The sequence below is a fragment of the Thalia democratica genome, chromosome 3, assembly GCF_965202585.1.
Source record: "Thalia democratica chromosome 3, ktThaDemo2.hap1.1, whole genome shotgun sequence".
In the NCBI taxonomy this organism is placed as follows: domain Eukaryota; kingdom Metazoa; phylum Chordata; class Thaliacea; order Salpida; family Salpidae; genus Thalia; species Thalia democratica.
In genome coordinates this window covers 4,836,537-4,844,695 of record NC_139167.1, presented here as the reverse complement: position 1 = coordinate 4,844,695, position 8,159 = coordinate 4,836,537, and the positions used below count along the sequence as shown (strand labels likewise).

At 24.5% G+C, this 8,159-nt stretch overlaps 1 non-coding gene across 1 annotated transcript; it reads right to left on the bottom strand.

The window, feature by feature from the left end:
• Window positions 1-890: 890 nt before the first annotated feature.
• Window positions 891-976, bottom strand: Trnay-gua (transfer RNA tyrosine (anticodon GUA)). The gene is given in 2 exon segments: window positions 891-926; window positions 940-976. It is a non-coding gene; the product is annotated as a tRNA-Tyr (tRNA).
• Window positions 977-8,159: the final 7,183 nt, after the last annotated feature.

Below are 8,159 nucleotides of genomic sequence, written 5' to 3'. Positions count from 1 at the left end.
CAGTAACTTTTTTTGAGCGGAACAAAGCAACTCTATTTAAATAAGCTTCTACTTTTCAGTAAATAGAGCAACCTTTTGTAGTCAAGATAAATAAGTACACTAATTAATTTATAATATATCAGTTTAGAATTATTATTTCTACTAATTACTATGATTATTTTTATATAATTGCTCGAAAAACGATATGCTCGAAAAAGTATTTTACAACAAAAAAATTAATTAAATTAACTGGGAAAGGGTCTAAATTGCACGAAGACAAAATTGCACAAGTGCACAAAATTGAACAAAGCTAAACTCGCACAAAGCCAAATTTGCACGAGGGCACACAATTGCACGAGGGAAAAAATCGCAAGAAGACTATTTTGCACCAAAGGTTAATTTTGCACGAGAGTAAAAAAAAACAAAAAAAAAAAATTTTAATAGCAAAAAAATTAAGTAATAACTAAACTAACAAAAAAAAAAGAAAACAATACTGATTGAGGGCAAGGATTAGGGGTAACAGTGATAGTAAAATTAAAATAGAAAAATAACTTATAAAAACTATTATAAAAAAAATAATAGTTAAAAACAAAAAAAAGCTACCGACCGAGGGTAAGGTTTAGGCCTTAGGGTAACGGTAATAAAAAAAAATAAAAAAAAAAATTTACTGACCGTGGGTAAGGGTTAGGGATAACAGTTATAGTATAAAAAAATAAATAAATAAACTTAAAAAAATAAAACAATTAAAATTAATAATAAAAATAAAAAAATAATAATCCGTGCGAAAATCTCTCTTAGGATTGTCTGCTCGTGCTAAGGTGTCTTCGCGCAATTTTTTTCCCTGGCAAACTTGACAGCTACCCAAATTAAAATTTAAACCAAAGAAAAATTCTGTGACATTAAAAAAAATGTCCTTCGAGCCGGAGTCGAACCAGCGACCTATGGATTTCTAGTTTTCAGCTACAGTCCACCGCTCTACCAACTGAGCTATCGAAGGCGCTGAGAGAATGCTGATTATTGCGTTTATAATCTGCTCAACATGGGCATTATTACGTCATGGTAATTTCCCTTTTTTAACACTACAGTTCGCCTGCCGCGTACTACGCGTATTGAACCCAAATTTAAAAAAAGGCTTATTTGCCGTTAATAATGCAAATTCACCGTTTTGAATAAACAATATAATAGTAAAAACAAAGCAAATTTATTTTTCATAATTAAGTTTTAACATAAACAACTTATTAATAAAAAGGTTAACTTAGTAAAAATAATTGACATTATTTTGAGTTTTATAGTACACTTAAGTGATATAGTACAGTTGTTTTAATCCAAAGTAGGCAATTTTTAGGTTCAGTTTTCCAGTTGAGTTGGCTTTTTTTTCTCATGAAATGATGAGTTAAAATATAAATAGGTATTTTTTAAAGTTTACTTAAAACAAATTAGTAAGCAAGCAATAAAAATTTAATAACAAGTTTTATCTAAACTTTCTATATTTGTTGAAACAGAGCGAAAAATAAAACGTACAAAAATAGTAATAAAAATATATGAGTTGTTCTTAAAGACTTTTACAAAAATAATGATAAGCTCAGATTGCATCTAAAAATTATGATGATATGAATATTGAAAGAACAATTTATACTTTAATAAACATGGTAAGAAAAACCTTATTAAATTTAAGTTATTCAACAAACAGTATCTTTACATAATTTTCTACCATACTTGAAAATGTTATTGCATAATTAAAATACCAAACACTAGAAAAAAAAGTATGATTTTTAAAATAATCATTTACTAAACTTAAATATAGGAGATGCTGAGCATATATAAAAAACAACTTAAATTTAAAGGTTTTATAAATTTCATAATATTTACTGGCTTGTTATATTTTTTATAGAAATTATGTTTGTATATAAATAGGTAAAATAAAAAACGAGAGGCTTCGGACAATATTTTTATTTACATTTTCCTCGTGTAAAATATTTTTCTATAAATATTTTTATAACACCTCATATAATCATTTCAAAACATTTTACGCTTCAAAATAGCTAAAAACTGAATCAACGCTAAGTTTTAAATCCAAAAAAAAAGTTTAAAATCAAAACGTTTGTAAAAGTATTTTTTGTACAAAACGTTTCAAAGTGTTTTAAATTCTGTATATTATCATGTCATTTTTATAATATACAAGTTTTACGAAATTCTAAAGCAGGAAAGAAAAAATAATGTTTTAGACCAACCGATCTATGTCTTTTTTAAAACTTTTCTTATCAGCAAAAAACGAGATGCAGTTATTGCCGGGAAAATGTTCAAATATTTTACACTCATCGGTTTGTTCTTCGGGCTTAAACATATCAGCGCCTCTTCCCATCACTATGAAAAAGTTTTGTTGTGGAATCCTGGATTAATATGTGGTTTTTGTAACAAACTTAATTTAATAATATTATAGTTGTTTTTGTGTTTAAAAAAATGTAATGCACAAAGGTTATTCATCTAATTATGTAACGTAATTCAATTCATTTTACTTAGATGTTTCATTGTATTTAAAATTTTTAGTGTTTTTTATTCTAAAAGTTTTATATATGAAATAAAAAAATCGTTCAAAATTATTAAATTCAAATGCTTAGTCTTGGAAATTTAGAAAAATATTAAAGATTCTTTAGAATTCTTATTACTAAAATAATTTAAACGGAAAGCTTAAAAATTGTTTTTAAACCGATTTTAAATAGGAAAAAATGTTTTTATAAATCTTGGTTAAAATTGTTCTAATGTTAGATTTAATTGAATTAAAAAATAAAAAAGAAACAACTTACTGAATGCTACGGTCATGGGCTGCTCTGGGCCCCGGATAACTATGATCTGGCGTGTTATGGTTGCAAATTATCAGTTTGACACCTTCACGATCTAGTTCTTTAAAATTCAAACAAAACATTAAAATTAATGCAAAGTCTTTTCTTTTTTATTAGAATATGCATTGAGTTATTAGTAGGAAATATGGCGGTTCGAATTTTTTTTTTCAATCTGACTAACCTTTGGTTATTTTATTGAATTCGTTTAGCAGGTTTGTGATTTGTGATGATTTTTCGCTTGTAAGTATTTCTATTTCCAAATTTTTATTAGGAAATTGTTGAACAAGGCTTTGCAGCATTTCTTTGAAATTTTCTAACTAAAATTTAAAAATTTTCTAACAGTTTACAGTAATGAAGTTTGATCCTTTTAAACAAAACTTTTAATTAATTGTGAATATAGTTATTTGTTTCAACTGAAATTTTTTTCAATTTTTTTAACCCTATTTACTGAAGCCGGGTAATAAATAGAATAGTTAATTTGCACATTTGTAATTATGTATAGTTTTTGCAAATAAAGATTTAAAAACAACAAACAAACATACGTGTCTCGTTGAGTCCATATATGGGTCCACGATTAAAATTTTACTTGTATTTTTCCTCTTATCAGCATCTAGATAAATAAGTAAGCAATCAAAAAGATTGTTAAAATGTTCCAGTTTTGTAGCTTTTTTGCTGTTGTTTGAAGTCCAGATAACCTAAAAAGTAATAAAGAAGTAAAAATATTGTTCTAGTGTAGTATCTAGTGTAAGAAACATTTTTTTCTACTTTGCATAAGCAAAAAAAAAAAAAATAATACAGGTAGGCAAACTCAAATACTGAGTGAATTTGTTAAATTGCAGTAAAAATTAAATTTAAAGTAGTTTTAACTTGCACTAAAAAATTAACAAACTAACTATGTTTTTTTTAGACTTCAATTTATGTAGTTCTTCAGTTTTTTCTTCTAATTGTTTTTTCAAGCTTTCTATCTTTTCAAGAAGCTTTAACTTTTCATCATTGTCATCATTGGCGCGCTCTTGTAATTTTCTGTTTTCCAAACTTTTTTCTGATTTATTTTTAATCACATCAGCTTCTGAATTTTTGCCAACAAACAATTTTTTTATCACTTTCAACATCTTCTTTGCTTTTCCAGTACTTTTTTCTTCAGCTCTGTCTTCTTCAGTACTGTCTAGTTCCTGAGTTTCAGCCTTGCTCCATAACACACTCATAATGCTCTTATAAATAAAATAACGTTTCTTTATTTATGTATTCGACAAAACGCATCTTTGTTTCAATTTAAAAAATATCAATTATCTAAATATATCTTACTTTAATATGCTTTGTTATCAGTCTAGTAAAAGTTTATGCTAACTAAATTTGTAAGAATAAATTAAGACGTTTATCTTTTTTTTATTTATATGTAAACAATTTACAACAGGGGCGTTGCTTTGGGGTGGAACTTTAGAGTATAAAATTCATTATAATGATGTAAAACTTCTAAAATTACTATTTTTCAAATAAAGTTTTATTTATAATCGATTTGTTGTAATTGTTATTTCTGTCTTACTTTATTAGTTTTAAAAAGCATTAAATTAATGGTTTTTTTAATACTTGTAAATTTTTCGCACCCTAAAACAAAACTACTGCTATAAAATACTATTATTAAAGTTTATTCAGTTTTTAGATTTTGAAAATTAAAAATAAATCATGTTATTTAAAAATCTTAAAAAGTTCAAAACACAAAAAAAAAGACTTTTTTCTGGTTGAAATAAAGATTTAGTATTCTCATCCAGCAAATAAGTCTAATTCAACAAGTCTAACTATTTAAAAACTCTACAATTTAGGAAAAAGGTTTATTAACATTTCTATTTTATTTTGCTTAAAACCTGTTTACCTTTTCAAACTTTGCTTTATACGCTTAGAACTAATGTGTTCTAGAATTGATAATTTAAACAAAGTTTCTTGTAAGTAGAATGTTTTATAAAAATAACAATTTTTTATATCGAGCGATGAGTCATAACTTATGACTAATCGATCTAATTTTAAACTTGATAGTTAGTATTAAAAATCTTAAGCAGTATGATTTATCATTACTTTTCTTAATCTAATCCTACTGCCGGGGATTTTTTAACACTCAACTAGTGCTTTTTACCAACGTCTGTTTCTGATATTAATTAAACTTACTTTAAAAAATTTATTGCTGTGCGAACTTTTATTAAAGTGATACAATACAATAATATTACCTTACTTTAGTCAATCATAAAAAAGTTTTTAAAACTTGTTTAAGAAGTTTCCTTAAATTCAGCTCTTTTAAAACTTTAAATTTTGCTTTTAGATTGACAATGTGAATGTAAAAAACCATAGTATTTACTCCCGCTACATTTAAAATAACTCAAAAAAAAAACCAAGGTTATACTATCTTGAGTAAATATCACTTCATTAGTATTATATTTTTGTAGCCAAATGCAAATTTAATTAAAGCCTGTTCAAGTTAAGCGTTCTTAAACTAAGAACTTTTAGAAACTTTCAGTTTTGCTAATAATTTTCAAAATAAGTGCATGACTGTAGAAAACCAAAATATAACAAAATTACTCACATCAAAATATGGCAACTTTGCTCCCTGACTAAGTTGATAAAACTATTAATCATTGAAATAATGAAAGTTTTGTTCAATGTATTAAGCTTAAAATTGTTTTATTGATTATTTGCAATCGTAATAATTTTTATTATTAGTTTGTTTAATATCAGCACAAATTGAAATGATAAAACGTTTACACGTTTAAAATAAAATAAAAAACTAACAATCATTTTTTAATTAACTCTATTGCAGCTAAAATAATTTAATTTTGAAGCTTAAAGCATTTACTTTGTTAATCTAACTGAAAAAAATGAAGATTATTTTTTAGCTACAACAAGCTTTTTTAGAGTCTAGTATTTTTCCGATTATGTTTAGTTACAAGCTTTTGGTAGAATCAAGTAGAAATATACATTTTGTTGTAAATTACCTTTTAGTCACTGGTAAAAAACCAAAAGTTATCTTTTAAATTATTGATCTAAGTCAAGAAAGTATTCATATACAAAAATATAAAAATTTGGTGATGTTCAATATTCTTTTTGATATTATTTTACTTATTTTTTTTGTTTTGTCTAACTTACCTATAATTAATTAACAACAGAGTTTTTTATATAAAAATCAAAAAAATATTTACTAGTTAAAAGTTTTGCACTTTATATGTAATTTATGACTACAATAAAAACTTTTATTTTTACAATAATTTAGTATCATTTGTACAATCTTTTGTACTCAAAGAAAAATATAATAAATGTTTCTTTTTATGCTCACAGACTTATAAACTTTAACTAAGGTTTTATAACATTAACAAATACTTTTTATTTAAACCATTTGCTAGTAACAATAAATAACAACAAACTCGGTTTATATATTTTTATATACTCGAAAAGCTTCACGTATAACTTTAAAAGAGCTTATTATAACAATTGAAAATATAAGTATTATTTCGTTTAAGTTAGTACATTCTGAAAAAAACAAGTTCAAAAATTCTGAATGCAAATAAAAAATCATATCATACTTAAAGAATTAAAAATATAACTTTCTATTTAGCAAAAATTTATCTTTAAAAGACTTGATTTTATCCTTAATATAAATTTTCTAAAAATCTTAAATTTAAAGAATTAAAGTAAAGTAACTTGTTTCACTTTCAGTTTGCTTAAATTTTTTCTCAATTCTTCATGTTTTGATTTAGATGCTTATAAAAATGATTTTTTTATAGCATTGATAATGTTAGTAACACTACTATTAATCTTCCCTATGTTTAAACTAACTTAAGTTTTAGGAGATTATCAGCTTTTGAAACAGCTTTTTAATATTAAGTAGTTTAATTTGATTAAAGGTTTATTAAAAAGTACAGCATTTTTATTCAATCAAAATACAGTAAAACATAAAACATTTTAAGACTTTAAAAACAAAATTTACATCATATACCATGTTTACAACTTTAAAATAGGACATATCAATAGCATATAATGAAAATTTAGTTGTCCTTTAAAGAAATATTAAGAAGAAGTAACATTCTCTGCTTAGTTTAAAAACAGTCTTAACATTATCAAAAACAAATAAAAAAAATAAATTAGCTTTTCTAATGTAGAACTGTTATGGTAATTTAGATATAAAAACTTTAATTACTTGAAATTTATCAAGCAATTATTTTTATACTATAAATGTTTATTTAAGTTTATATATGTACTTTTTGTAGTTGTCCATTAGTATTTGTTTGCCTATAACTATTCGAAACTTGTTAAACTTTGATTTATGTGTTTGTTTTAGAACTGCTAATATGTTGTCTGTATAGTTGCTAATAAAACCTTTGTTTGAACAGAAATTTTCTTTTTTGAAAGGATTATTTTTAATGTTAACTCAAGTTTCATCTGTAGTAAATAAAGTATAAACGTATACATTAGTTATAAATTAACATAGTTTATTGAACGACAATAAAAGACGCTCAAAATGTTTGGTCCTAGGACCTGCTGTAGGAAGAACCTTTCGGTTATAGAGTTGCACACCACGAATACCTTTTAACATCTTATCCAAGACAGTATATGACCTAATAACTATCAATATAAAAAATCGAGTTTAATCTAGTGTTTAATATATTAGCTTGGAGTATAAAATATTCGTTACTTTATTTTAAAATTGTAAATTTTTAACATTTGCTTCAAAGTTACTTTATTCCTTATTTTTTTGCTTGCAAAAAAAGCTCTTAAACAAAAGAAAAACTGAATTTAATATAGTAAAGGTTTTTTTTTACAAAACTGTTTGTGGGCAAGTAGTTTTAGTTTTCCTGTTTAAAGTTTTTACTAAAGTCTTGTTGAACCTTATTTTTACAACTACTCAGTACAAACTGGTAGGTTATATAAACTAAAATAAAAAATCAGTTGCATTTTTTTAAATGTGAAAAGAGTGTTGACAAAAGATATGTATGTTATTAAAAAAACACATACTTACAACTGTGAGTAAGTTTTTTTTTTTTTTTGTTTTATGTTTGAAGCTTTTTTTAACTACTTCTTAAGGTGCACTTTGCATTTTTAGTTGTTAAAATATAACTATTTTATAGCTCTACAAATCTTGTTCTAATTAAGAGTACTTTACATAAAATATTTATATAAAATACATTGAACAGCTATACAACAGTTTAATAAAATGCCTAGTAGTTCTAGCCTCAAAAAAAAAATTATAATAAGAAATAGAATGAGTAAGATAAGTTTATCATTATACAGTCAGCAGTTAAAATTTTAATTAACAAACATACGAAAACTATATATTAATACAAACTAACAAAACATAGC